Raw genomic sequence first — 14866 nt, forward strand, 5'->3', positions numbered from 1 at the left:
ATTACCCATTAACTAGAAAACACAATGAAAAATGTCTCTCACCTCAGGATGCTGGATGCTTGAACTCAAAATGAAACTGACGTCATGATCTACTTTCTGTTTATCGTGGTTAATAATTATCTGTCACAAAGCATTTCAGTCGAATATAGTTTAATTGTTTTTTTTAAGACAAATGACGACATTGTGTCACCAGAATAGTAACCTACCTGGTCACGATGCGACAGAACACTGTGAATGCCAAACCTTTGACCTCAACGCGCCGCACTATTCAGAACATGAATCAATGACCTGATTGTCATTTTATGAGGTTTTAGAAACATACAAACTTTTATTTTTACACATTTATTATGTAGAAATGAAGTTTATATTTTCATTTGTACAAACTTTTAGTTGAATATAGTTAGAAAAAATAAATCAACAATGGAATTACACCCCCAGAAACATTTAATTTACTTTAACTACTTGACATAAAACAGTAGAATCTGCATCTAGTTTTCCTTAAGATGCTGGTTTTTATTAACTGCATTTTTTTTAAAGTAGTTTAGCTTTTACAACTTCATTTGTATTCCACAAATACAAGTGGAAATTTATAAGGAACACAACCGATGTTGGTAATGAAGGCGAAACTGCCAGAAAGCACTAATTGAAACTAAAATGCAGCTTGATAAGTTTGAATATCTGAGAGCTTTTTAATTGAAATATTAGTGATCAGAAAAAACTTTGTTCAGTTGAGAGCTTAAAACGAAAATAAATGTCAGAAAGGTGAAGACATATTAAAGTGTTTATTTTGTTTTGGCAGCAATAAAACAGTTTTAGTGTCACTGTGACCTCAAGATGGGTGAAGAAAGTAGGACAAAACTCACCACACTCGCAAAATTAATTAATTCCTAATCGGCCATGAACTTTTACTACCAGAGTTATGTCATTTCTGCTTTACACAAACATCTGTTGGGCATATGAATGTAATTTTATTATTAAAAATATCGCCATTAAACCTATTCTCTATGATTTTCAACCTGGAAAACAAATGTTTTGTCTAAGCATGTGATAAATTGACCTTTAACCCTTAATTATTTAATTAAAAGGCTTTTGTTGTCATTGTTGGAGTATCTTTTTAAGAACTTGGTGTTTGGTGGTATGTGTGTGTCACCTGATGATGGCGCAAAGAAAACAAAAACAAACATTGTAAACACATTTGACATGACAAGGAATATTATTCAACCCGATTATGAAAACAGACAGCATATTCAGAATTTATGTCAAAACATTTCAGTAATTGGCTCATGGCGCTTGACATTTATCAGATACTTTTTTAAATAAATCCTGGTAATACTCAGCTTTTCTGAAAACCATTGCATTTTTGGTTTGTTAATTTGTAAGGCAAAACAGATTGTTAGGAAATTTGTCACTTCAGAAGGCTTAGTCATACCAGGTTTAGATAGAAGACAAAAGAGCGTTCATTGTTAACCATTGTATTATTTTTAAACATTTTGTACGTTTTTATACTATCCTCTGGGGCTCAACTGCTTCTGAAGCTCAAGCGGTTAAAAAAAGCACATATTTTTGGCAATAAGTTAATGTTTTTTGTTGTCTGAAAAATAAGCCGTTTCAAATAAATTCAGAATGTAAGGTCACAAATCAGCAGGCACTGACCGTTACCTAGCGACCCCAGCAGAGTTCCGGCCGTTACCTAGCGACCCCAGCAGAGTTCCAGCCGTTACCTAGCGACCCCAGCAGAGTTCCAGCCGTTACCTAGCGACCCCAGCAGAGTTCCACCTGTTACCTAGCGACCCAAGTTGATCTGCAGCACATTTAGACAGTTTGTTTTACCACTGTGTGTGCCGTAGAATCGCTGCTGGAAAAGACAAGTGTTTTGTTTGTTTTTCTGTTATTCTGACGTAATCACACTCAATAAATAAAATAAATTAGTGAAATACAGTTAAGGGCTTGCTGAGGCAGTTCTCATTCTGTTGCTGGGAATAAACAAAAATATATATCTTGAAACTGTACAATTTTGAGACAACTTTTTAAATTATAAAATATATTATTTGAGTGGGTAAAACGAACAATAAAATTATCTTTTTTTTTACTGGAAAAAAACTTGTAATGAATAAATGAGGGTTACAAAATGTAGTTTTCCATCACGAGTTTTGAATTCAGTTGTTAAAGTCACAAAACATATCAGTTTGATCTCCTGTATTAAAGCAGATAAATCTGATTCAGAAGGAAAAGTGCCAAGATTCTCTTTCGCAGGCTGGCAACCAGCGATTCTCACATGTTGGTGTCAAGAAACACAAACGGTGAAATGAAGCCCACTGGTCTCTCGCCAGGTTCAGGTGAGAAAATTAAGAATATTCAGTGTTAGTCTTTGTCTTTCTTGCATTAGTTGGAGAGAGCTGATGCTAAAGGCGCATCAAAACAAAACCCTCTGCACGGTTTGCTCACTTTTCTCACAAAGTAATTCAAGCGCTTTTCAAGGCAACTTTTTGAACACCACACTTTGGAGTTGAACTAAAAAGATGGTTTCAATTCACCATTATATATCATTTCATACTGTTATTAGTAACTTTGTGTGATATTATTCTGCATTCTACATCAGGGACAATTAAACTAAACCACAAACATTTTTATGTTTTGACACAAAAATAATGTTTAACATATAAAATATAAGCCAACCTTTACTTAAATTACACTGTTAACTTATTGAGCCATTAGAAATAATAAATATTCATTACATTGATATAATCCAAACAAATCATGGGCAAACGATTAACAAACTGAATGCTTAAAATACTTAGGAAGGTTGAAAAAAAATAGCTAAAAACATATATTTTCTTAATTAGTAGGTTTTAGTTGTTTTCTTGTAGTTTTTAATGTTTTTTTCTTTGTAGTTAATGTATTTCTCTTAATTTGTAGTTGCGTTTTGTTGATGTACTTGTGAATATATTGTTCATTTCAGTTTCTGCTTAGTGATTTAAGTGGCTTGCAGTAGTTTATAGGTCAAGGTTGACGTTAGACGCAGCCATGTTTAATAGCATTAAGGAAGAAGACACAAACACAAACGCAGAGCCATGACTAAGTCTGCTAGATTACCTCCGTTCCTTTTGGCTGTTGGCTGTGCGGTTGGGAACATGGGAGCCTGTCCTGTGTGACTGGTTTGCCGGTTCTGCTGTGTCCTGGGGCGGCCCGAGTCACAAGCTTAGCTGCTGCTGCTGCTGCTGCTGCCACTGACCGCAGCCATCTGAACTCCTTTCCTATTCTGACTGCAGGCGGCACACAGTCTGCTGCTTCATTAGGTCACTCCACCACCTCTAGCTAGGGGGGAATTTCAAGGCAGGTCCAACCTCCATTACCATATGGCCCCTCTTGGTCATGCTGTCATAAAATATGAATCCGGCACAAAGGGCTACTGGTCATAATGTGCTCAAAAGTGCTGCATGCCTCGGCGTGTTGCAAGGATTTCATCAGGCATGAAAGTTTCAGAGTCCAAGAGTCGACATTGTTTACATCAGCTCAGTGTCAACGGGCGCTATGTTTGGAAATAAAGACATTTTAGGAATCACACCATCTGCTTTCATAGAAAAGGTGTAATTCAGTGGTAACAGTGTGTACATCAGGATAGAAAAACAGTTTCCAGTAACTGTGTTCAGCGACCGCAAACAGGAATAATAGAAATAAAGTGTAAGAACAGACTCCAACTTTCCTACAAGCAGATTTATTTGACTTGTACAATTTAATGAAAAGTGAATGATGATTTTTAACCTTGATAAAGATTTTATAAGAACCTTTTTGAGTAAACAAAAAAAAAAGTTCACTTGACTGTGAATAAAGTCACGAAAAAAACTAAGGCTACGTTCTCTCAGTCTTGATGCTCAATTCAGATTTTGTTATTTTTTATGTTTTATGCTAACAATTAAATGCAACCACAATCAGACTTCTGTGTGAACGGTTTACGACCCCAAAGCAGAAGAAGGACGTTGACGTCACAAAGCAGCACATTATTTACAGAAGCCATCTTGATCGGAGTTGTCTATAAAGTTTTTACAGCAATGCGAGCCGACATAACAAAACAAAGCTAATAAAAAAGCACAGATTTTTAGTGGAGCATTGATGACAGTTTCTGTAGAGAAATCGGTTTGGATTCGTGGTCAGAGCTCAGGGTGGTGGGATTGTGATGTGATGTGCTTCGCTAGCTGCGTTTCCACTACAGATGTGATCAAGTCTTTGTCTGTATCCTGCTAATGTTGTAAAAACACAACTGCGGTGTTCCTATTACATAAGTAATTGAATTAAAATTACACTTATATAAGTTTATCCATGTGATAAGTCATTAAAAATCCATCAACAGTTAAAAGAAATACATTCATTATTCAGCCGTGACGCTAGCACCAATCAAAGGAGACGTCGGTGTCTCTTCTGATTGGCGCGATAAGCTCCGCCTACTTGGGAGTGGCTACATCTGCAGCATTTTGGGCAAATTGTAGTTGGCTATTTTACAAACCTATGTGTACAAAATGTTGGCATGGCACAACTTTTTATGAACTGTGTGATGCTGAACATTGTTCGAAATAAACAAAAACAAACCATCATCCTCCGACTACTTCATGTCGTCTTCTTTGGCGTTTCTGCCAGTGGAAGCTTTGAAAACAATTGGATCCAAATTTGTTCCACATATCAAAGAGGATCAAATCAGATGTTTCATTTCGGGTGAAAATGTCAGAATTGGGCCGTTTATAAAAATGGATAAAAGTCGCAGCAGGAAAATACACTATCGAATAACTTTAGTATTTATTCTGACAATTAAGTGAGTTTTTAGATAGAAATGTAGAATGATGGACTTCCAACATTTGAGACATTTCCTGTATTACCCTTCCTAGATTGATAAGAACCAGTATTGCTGCTGATGTTTCCCCTTGAAATTGTACAAAAGAAGAAGCAGAGGAGAGAAAAACAGAAAGGTGTCAGAAATGGTTATTGCAGCATTTCAAAGCTCAAACAAACAGACTGTTGGCCAAGAGAAGCAAAAACTCAGATGAGTTATTACTACTTTGCTAAAGAGTCAGCAACATACAGATTAGCATACGACTCATCAGTGTCGAGGCTGTAATTTAATTTTAGCACAACATCTGCTGCTAGCGCTGAAATGAAAGTCGAATGAGAACTCAGATTTTGTTTTCTGTAAAAACAGTAAATGCTGTATCCAGGCATAAATGACATTAAAAATTGTGCATTATTCCTTACAAATCTATTAATTTCTCAACCTTTATGATTTTTCTAATTCTTGATACTTTTGGTAAATTAGCTAACTATGCTTTAACTTCCTTTCTTTTGTGCAGTAGGTCTAATACTCAAAAAAGTGAACTCTGGTCCGCCTACAAACCTCGTTTCAGTTCTGTTGAAGTGAACTCTGGCGCGGTTTGAGTTCAAATGTGAACCGGAGACTGCTCCAAAAGCAGGAAGTGGACTGCAACACATGGCATTCTGGGTAAATACAACCAAAACAAATGCGCTAGCTTAGCGCTAACGCGAAAAATGACTTTAGAAATCCCACAACCTCTACAAATTGACACTACTCCATTTCTGTTTACATTTTGTGCAAGAGGAAGTTGTGCTTATTGTCGTCTTCAGAGGTTTTTGTGTTTCAGTTAGTGTTTCTTGATGCAGCGCCCCCACAGGTGAGGAGGGGGACAGGTTTTTCAGAGTTTAAATTGTTTGAATCAGTTCAGGGTCAAAGAGAACCACAACAGCTGAAAATGTAACAAATGTTGCAACAAATGAACCAGATTATCAGGTGTGAAAACATTTAGTGTGTAATGGCAACTTTTGTTTTTTTCTCAAGTTTTTAATGTCTAAAAAGAAACAAAAACACAAGTTAACTTATTTGCTATACCAAAGTAAACAAACTGCCCTAAAATAAATTCTACAGTTTACCAGACCTGGGTAAGATGTTTTTTTAGCCTATAAATATGAAAATGTGGAATTTTCGACACATTGTTAAATATTTGCAGTTAAACAGATTTGGTGTTATGAAGCAGCGTCTCTCCTGGACCCGATTGCCATTTCTGACAGGTGTTGACCCTGTGTAAGAAATACAATATCTCCACTCGCAGGCGGAGCCCAGGGACAACCTTTGGGTGTTGAATGTCACCATCTGTTGAGGACCTGCTCAGTTGGAGTCATTGCAGCACATGTTGCAGCTCTCTTGGGAAGATTCACAGATTTTACAGAAACTCAGGTGGGCCTGATCAGATTTCTAACGTTGGACTGGAAATCATTGGGTCCATTTTGGATTGTTTTATAAAATGACCCGACCAAAACGGCACATTTGAACTAATGAAACTCAGAGATAATATATCTTGCACAAACTTTCTGTCACATTATGAATTAGTTTCTATAATTTTGTATCATCTTAACTTTTTATGCATACAAAGTAAATTTTTTTGTCCAGTTAAAGGAATTCCCATCATACTTTAACTGGATTTTAAACTGTTTTGAATAAGTTTTATAAAGCTTCCTTCACCCATATGTAGCATATACTGGTTCTGCCCCTCCTCCACCTGTTGCTGCAAGTAAGGTAAACAGGCGAATGCAGACTTGCTCATTGAGTAGAAATACCATTATTAACACAAAAACATACAACATGATTGGCTTTGTTTAAAATAAATATATATTTTGCTGTTTCAAAAGCGATATTTTATCAATCAATCAAATTTTATTTGTATAGCACATTTCAGCAGCAAGGCATTTCAAAGTGCTTTACATAATTAAAATAAAAACAGCATGTGACATAGAATAAACAGTGAGAAAGAGATTTTGAAAAAGATTTAAAAAGATAAAAACATTAAAACCCCTTTTAGAACTTCAGTTAAACGTCGTTTAACTGGGACTCCAACCCTCTGGGACTTTAGTCAAAAACACCGTTTGACAAGGACTCCAACCTCTAGGTTTTTAGTTGAAACGCCGTCAGCTGGGACTCTAAACCCCGTAGGACTTTAAACGTCATTTAACTGGGACGTTTTCCGGGGGGCTTTACATCATTAAAACGTAAACAGTGAGAAAAAGAAATAAAAAAAATTTAATAAATAGATAAAAACTAAAGATAAAAATATTGAAAACATCGAAGACATCAAAACCCACATCTAGTTTTACTGCTCTATATGCTGTAAAATGGCTGCTGGAAAAGTTTTGTTGTTGACTTACTACCCAGAAACCACTTACTGCATTCTTGTTGGTTGTGCAGGAGGCTCCACTTCTGCTTTCCAAAGATGAATGGTTGCGCATCTTTTTGCAGCCATTTTCACATGCGAGTGTAAACGTTGAGTTGGGGGGCGTGGCCAGCAGCAGCTTATTTGGATTTAAATTGAAAAGTCGTCCTAACACGGCTCATTCTGATTACAATCTCAGTATCTAACAATGTTTTGTATGGTTCATATATCTATCCTGACCTGTTCTAGGAAGCATGGTAGGAAAACCTTTAAGCATATTCTGAGAAAATGCTTAAAATGCTCTGCTTTAAGCTGGAGCCTCAGCAGTGGGACTCCAGCTGCTCAGAGACAGCAGCTGTGATTAAGTTCTGTTGTGCAAATATGTAATAAGCGTAAGCGACATGTTGGCCACCCTTCCTGATGAGATGCCCATGCGTGACTCGGGTCCAGAGCTTTGAGATGCAGCACAATTAGTTCCAGCAGTCTTCCCCCTTAAATGGAGTTTGATTAAGTTTTCAGGCGCCGCCGCAGGACGCTCCGCCTCTCATTCTTCTCCTCGGGTCGCCGTCACACCTCGGCCACAAGTGAGACCGCCGAGCGCAGCCAAACTTATCTCTGAGCAGATAATTCTGCACAGTCGAAGGTATTATGCTCCCCAGAATCAACTTGGAGCCATAGAATCTCGGCTGATGCGCCTCTCAGGTGGCCATCATATTGCCTGAATGGATTTCAGGCAATGATGTGGAACATTTCCTCCGAGAGAGGTGCCCATTCAAATGAAGATAAAGTCATTAAAGCGCCGCAGCTGTCCTTGAATCTTTGCTTCTTCCTCAATTACCTGTGCTGAAAATGTGCGCCGCATATGTTTCAAGGATAAGGCACTCCAGAGGAGGATGTTCATTTGCAGCACACTGGATGAACAACAGTCAGGCTTTAAGACCATCGTTTGTCTTTTTTTTTTGTGGCAAACAATTATGTTGGTGTAATTGTTAGATCCAAAGACGTTCTGCATACAGTTTCAACACTTCAAAATCAAAATGTTACCAATGTTTTGCTATATTTTCTAGCGTAAACATCTTATTACACTTGAAATAAGACAAAACTGACTTACAGGTAACTTTTCAGCTTGTTTTAAGTGCTTAAAGGTGACCTATTATGTTTCTTTCAACAGGCTAGGATATGTCTATGGTCTATACAAAACATGTTCATCACATTTTCTGCACAAAATCATTCTTAGATAATGAGATTTTAGTCAAAATGAACTGTTGTAGTGCCTATTGTAACTTTAAATCCAAGTCACGCCCTCCAAATCAACGCTTACAGTGGCACGTGAAAATGGCTGCTAACAGATGCACAATTATACACCTGTGCATGTTTGAAAAATGGAGCCTTCTGCCAACAACCAACAAGAATACAGGAAGTGGTTTCTGGGTAGTAAGTCAACAACAAAACTTTTCCAGCAGCCATTGTACAGCTCATACAGTGGCAAAAAAAAAAAAAAAAAAAACTGAACAAAAGTGCTGGAGCTCAGTTTGGGTTGCTAGGTAACGGACGGAACTCGGCTGGGGTTGCTAGGCAACGGCCCTGCCTGCTCATTTGTGACGTTACATTCTGGAGGTTTTTGAGACGCTTCGTCTTCCAGACACAATAAAACCGCGAACTTGCTGCCAAAAACCAGCTAGGAGGGTTTTTAAGCGCTTAGGCCGTTTTTAGAAGCATTTGAGACCCAAATCAAAGTATAAAAATGTGAAATATGTGAATTTTTTATGTCACCTTTAATACTGATGAAAAAAGTACTAGTTCCACTGAACATGTAATATGGAAAAATGTCATGTTATAAGTGAAATAATCTTAACTAGTACTTTTTCATCAATATTAAGGAACCATTGTCTTAAAACAAGCTCCTCTTCATTGCTGAAAAGTTACTTGTAAGTTCGTTTGGTTTTATTTCAAGTGCACTGGGATATTTGCGATAGAAACTGGACCAAAAATACTTGGTAAGACTTGGTGCTTTTGCAGCGAGCAGCTTGCTGGAGCTCCCAGCTCTGCAGAACTTCATCCAGCTTCCTGTTGAGGGGATGATTTTGCTCCCACCTCGTCTCGTCTCAGGAATGTCTGCCTGCTGCTCTGGCAGTCTAGTGATTTGCTACCAGCTGACACTTTTCTGCGGCTCCTGGGTGAAACCCTTTCAGCCTCTTGCCTGGCTGTACCTGCTGCAGCTCCCCAGGCAGGATGGCGATATCACAGGATGGAGCAACGTAATATTCTGCTTGGCAAAAGGGTTCATTTTAGCAAAATGACACAGTGCATTGAAACCACGAACTTATAGTACGATTTTAGAGTATCTTTTACCTGGATGTGATGGAGCAACACAAAGTGGAGCATAAGGAGGATTTCTCTACACTTTTACTGGAAAAGTGCTGCCTTTTACAGCTGCAGGTCTTTGCACACACAGAGACCAAACATTTTAGTTTAAGCTGGACAATTAATCGATAAAATTGATTTTACAAGTTTTTGGTTTATGACGATTTAATTTTTGGAGTTTCATATTTCAGAGTGACATCTTCTATTTATTTATTTGGACTTTGAATTCAACAAACTCTAAAGATTTTTTTTAAATTGCATGAATGAAGTAGTAAACATTAAAAATAATAAAATGAGAAATGTTGAGCATCTTCTGAAGTTCGACTTTAGTGTAACTTTTGCAGATAAATAATTTGTTTTACTATCATGAAATTATCAGGAGGATGATTGAAATGAAAGCCACTTTTTGAAAATATTTTCACTCATTTCTAATGAATTTCTATTTAAATAATTTTTAAAATAAAATTAGAAAGTCTGAAATATTCACATTTAAAAATGTTAGTATTTATTTTAGATTCGATTTGATTTTCTCTTTAATAATAAAAAGCATGCCAGTATTATCGGTGCTACACACACACACACACACATATATATTTTTTTAATTTAAATGTGCATTCTTTATGAAAATATTTTCGCACTTTTGTCATTTTTTTTAGAAAGGAAAGCAAGAAGAAGCTATTTAAATTAGAAAGTCTGTATTATTCACCTTTTAAATTTGAATATTTATTTTAGATTGTATTTTATTTTCCTTATATTGATAGTAAAAAATGATCAAAATTAGAAAATCGGATTTTCTAAAAATAAAAACATATAAACTTTTTTTTAGTTTATACTCTATTTGATTTTCTATTTAAGTATCAATATTATCATTGCTATATTTTGTTTTTTCTTTAACACATGTTTGTATTTTTTACAAATTTTCTGTTTCATTACATCTTTATTTGTATTTTAAAGGGCTCTTAAAGTCATCTTCCAATTTAAAATAATATTTTATTATTATTAATAATACAAGGTACTCACATTTATGTATCTGGCTGCATTTCCTTTTTATTACTTCCTGATTTTTGTCTTTCAAAGCGCTCTTGAAATCCTATTTCTAAAATGAATTTAGTCTGTTTCCGTCCTGCTGTTTCTTTCATATTCAGCAGACAAACACTGAGCTGAACTGAAAAGCTCTGGTGCAAAAGCTACTCAAGAGGTTATCACAATCACTGTTGAGTTTGTTGAGTCTCTTTTCAAGCACCGTGAGGGCTCTACAAACCAAAGGGTTGCTAACACTGGATCCTGTTACCAGGATACTAAAGTTAGGAAGCGATGCACAAACCTGAAATTAAATTTTTAAGAAATTTCACTCAGCAGGAAAAGCTGGCTAACCGCTGAGGCACAATAAATCAACAAAATGTTAATCCAGTGAAAATCTAGATAAATAAATTATTACCACACAAACTGATTTGGCCGTGATGCTGACAATGAGGGGAACAGATGATGAAACTCAGAGTTTGACACATTGTCATGCCTGCTGTGTCGATCACTCATCTGCAGTGAAAGCTATCTCTGAGTTTTCTCTCATTTTGCCCTTGAAGATGTTTACCTCAGAGTCCTGAGGGATGCTGGCACCGTGGATATCAGTCAATCGATGCCTCTTTATTGGACAAGATTCTTATTTTTAAAACCTAAACAAAACTAGAAATAAAAAAAAGCTTTGAGGCATAAGAAACCTTCAGTGGTAGAAATGACATCAGTTTAAAACAAACACAAGTTGTGGCAGTTTGGTGGCTAATTATATTTTGAAAATTATATCCTCATATGGCTTTTATTTCTCTTTTTATTATGTTTATTTTTTATTTATATTTGTGTTCCAGTCAGTGTGACTCCGCTGGAGAAGGAAACGTGATTCTGATTGGCTGATAGCTTAAATAGAGCCTAGCTTGACTCTGAGTAGCTGTTAGCTGACATAATATTTAGCCTTACTCTGAGTAGCTGTTAGCTTCTTAGAGGTAAGCTTGACTTTCAGTAATCAAGCTTGATTTTGAGTTGCCATAAGCTTGGATAACACTTATCCTGTGTAGCCATTAGCTTGATTAATGGCTACACATTAATCAAGCTGTGTAGCCATTAACTGTGCATAACTGTTAGCATAGTATTTAACCTGACTGAGCAGCTATTACTCTACTTAGTTGTTAACTTGGCCTTCAGTAAGCATTAGTTTGATTATAAAGAGATATTAAGTTGGATAGCATCTAGCTTGACCCTTCGTAGCCATTAGTTTGATTACGGGTAGCTGTTAACTAGCATAGAAGTTATCTTGACTGAGTAACTGTTAGCTTGCATAACACTTAGCTTCACTATGAGTAGCGCTTAGCTTTCTTAGAAATTAGCTTCAGCTTCAGTAACCATTAGCTTGATTATAAGTAGCTGTTAGCTTGCATAGCACTTAACTTGACTAAGAGTACTTGTTAGCTTTCCTAGAAATTAGCTTGATCTTCAATTGCCATTTGCTTGACTATGAGTAGTTAGCTTGCATAGTATTTAACCTGACAGAGTAGTTGTTGGCTTGCATACCACTTAACTTGACTATGAGTAGCTGTTAGCTTGAGTAGCTGATTGTAGCTGAGTATTTAGTTTGACTGGCATTTGTCACTCTGAGATGGCATTCGCTCAGTTTTATTGCTAATCGCTGCTACGTTCTGATATTCCTCGTATTTATTTGATGTTCATGTTATCCCAATATCACACCCTTCTTTTCTTTTCACGTGTGCTCGACACATCATATGTGCAGAAAGTTTTCTTGGTGTCCGGCGACCTTTATATTCAAATTTCTCCCTGACTCTCCAAGCCTACATCCCACTAACTGCTGTCCACTGCAGATAAGATGCTGATTCAGGGCTACTTCACATAATCCAACTTCAATAAGTCACATTTTCCCCTAAAGACATGGTTAGTTTAAAAGTTCACTTTTTTACCTGAATGTCACTTTTATGTTTTTAAACTATTTCATGTTTTAGATGCTTTGAACTGAAGCATGACCATATAAATCAGTTGGGATACGGACGAAGATCTTGAGTTTCAATGTTTTATGACCTGGCATTCATTAAACCCTTCACCTCTGTTCAACTAAAAATCCATATATTTTTTTATATAAGATCTTTTTCTTCTAAAAGCTCCTTTACATCTTAAAATATCTTGGGTGTCATTTCTTTAGTATGTGCATTTCTATGTGTATGCAACTCACACCTCTCCACTTGCTCTACAGCTTGATGTCTGTTCCTCTCCTAACCTGAGAAATCATGAAATTACGGCTAATTTAGTATGACAGCAGTGAGAACACATCAGAGTTTAGTTAATCTGTCAAGACTTGGATTTGAGAAGGTACATTTGATTTAAGTAACAGCTTTAAAGTCTGTGACTCAAACGGTACCTATAATCTCAACCCACTAGTGATCAAAACTAAGTGGTCATACACGGTTTTCAAACACATCAACTGGGCACTTTTCTCCTGCAGCAGTGACTCATAAGCATTTATAGTGGTAACTGACTATCTTATGTATTGCTAGAGGAAATATTGATCTTTTTATATACAGGATAAAGTAATTACTTGAATCTTATAGCTCCAGTTTGCATACTCTTTTCACAGCCTTTCATTCATAAATTCAACCAGTTCTTTTGTAGTGAAGTTGAAAAGGTTTACCGTAACTATTTCATCTACTTTGTGCAATGAAAACCTTTGTGAAAAATCAGACCCTAAGAATGATGCACATACAATTATACAACAATGGGGAAATCGGTGTAAAGTTCAGGTTTACCTTGCTTTGACTTGTTGGATTACCCAATTTGGCCCCAGTTCCAACTTTTCAACCAAAACTGTCACTTTCAAAGAGAAACAACCCAGAAACCACCAAGGCCCAAGTCTACTACTGACTGGAAATGGGTAGAAAACCAGCACCAACCCAGAAACCACCAAGGCCCAAGTCTACTACTGACTGGAAATGGGTAGAAAACCAGCACCAACCCAGAAACCACCAAGGCCCAAGTCTACTACTGACTGGAAATGGGTAGAAAACCAGCACCAACCCAGAAACCACCAAGGCTCAAGTCTACTACTGACTGGAAATGGGTAGAAAACCTGAACACCATAAAAACATAGTACAGTAACTAGGGGTTGCACCAATTAGTCGACTAGTCGACTCGTCGATTCTTTTCTCTGCACTGACTTTTTTCTGGGCCAGTCGACTAGTCGCAATTACATGACTAAACAGATTTTTCCCAGAAAATGAAAGAAGGTGGACTAGGTGAGTTCGTCAGAAAGCTCAAATTGTATAAAAATGTAAATAATTTAATAATTACAAACTGTAAATTACAAAATAGGCTACCCAATAGGGGCGTTGCGCGGCGCGGTTGTTAGCGCGGCGCCCTGCATACAGAGACTTTAGCCCGCAGTAATCAGGAGTCCGACTCCCGTCCTCCATTCGCTGGGCCCAGGCCTCTCTCCGCTCTCTCTGCCCCCTTACAGTCAGATCGTTGTCAAATAAACTAGTGCCGAAAAAATCCTTAAAAAAATAAATAAATAAAAAAGACTACCGCAGTAATGTGTTACAACGCGTCATGATGTCAGGCTTACTTGCCGTGAAAATAGCTGATAAAGCCTCCAAGTAGTTGTGAAGGGTTTTTGCGCTTACGTCACTATGACGTCACCGCGACTAGTCGACATCGACTCGACTATTATCATGATGTAGTCGACCTTAAAAAATATGTAGTCGTTCAACCCCTAACAGTAACCAATTATAAAACAAGCAATAAACATTACATTTTCTCTCAAAAACAATCATCAAAACTATCAAGCAAATGTACCACAAATATTTAAGTCATTGTTACTAGGTTGCTAGGAATTTGATTCCTAGTAATCAGTTACTAGGAATCAAATGAATAATAAAAAAAACTTTTTAGCATTATTTTAAAGGAAATTTGCAGGTTTCTGGGCGTTTGTTCCATATTTGTGGTGCATAGAAGCTGAATGCTGCTTCTCCATGTTTGGTTCTCCACCAACCAGAAGAGCTGAGAGGTCTTTAAGGTTCATACAACATGAAGTCTTTAATGTATTTTGATGCCAAACCTTTCAGTGATTTATAGACAGATGAATTTTAAAGTTGAGGATTTTCGATATTGGTGGGCAGTTTGTCTTCAACACAATATGCTGAGCTCACGTCTGTATTTGAGTTGATTAGATTGGGGAAAATCTGCAATAAAGGCAAACTTTACAAATGATTTGAAGCCCAAATTACCGGCTGACATTCATAGTG

At 36.9% G+C, this 14866-nt stretch overlaps 1 long non-coding RNA gene across 1 annotated transcript in view; it reads left to right on the top strand.

Annotated features, from left to right (window-relative positions):
- LOC107837749 (uncharacterized) overlaps positions 1–14334 on the top strand; it is an 18118-nt gene extending 3784 nt beyond the window's left edge. The window contains exons 2-3 of the long non-coding RNA XR_001663793.1: positions 8095–8100; positions 14182–14334. This is a non-coding gene — a long non-coding RNA (uncharacterized LOC107837749). The remainder of the gene's footprint in view (positions 1–8094; positions 8101–14181) is intronic.
- The last annotated feature ends 532 nt before the right edge of the window (positions 14335–14866 follow it).

The sequence above is a fragment of the Poecilia formosa genome, unplaced genomic scaffold, assembly GCF_000485575.1.
Source record: "Poecilia formosa unplaced genomic scaffold, Poecilia_formosa-5.1.2 Scaffold171, whole genome shotgun sequence".
NCBI lineage: Eukaryota > Metazoa > Chordata > Actinopteri > Cyprinodontiformes > Poeciliidae > Poecilia > Poecilia formosa.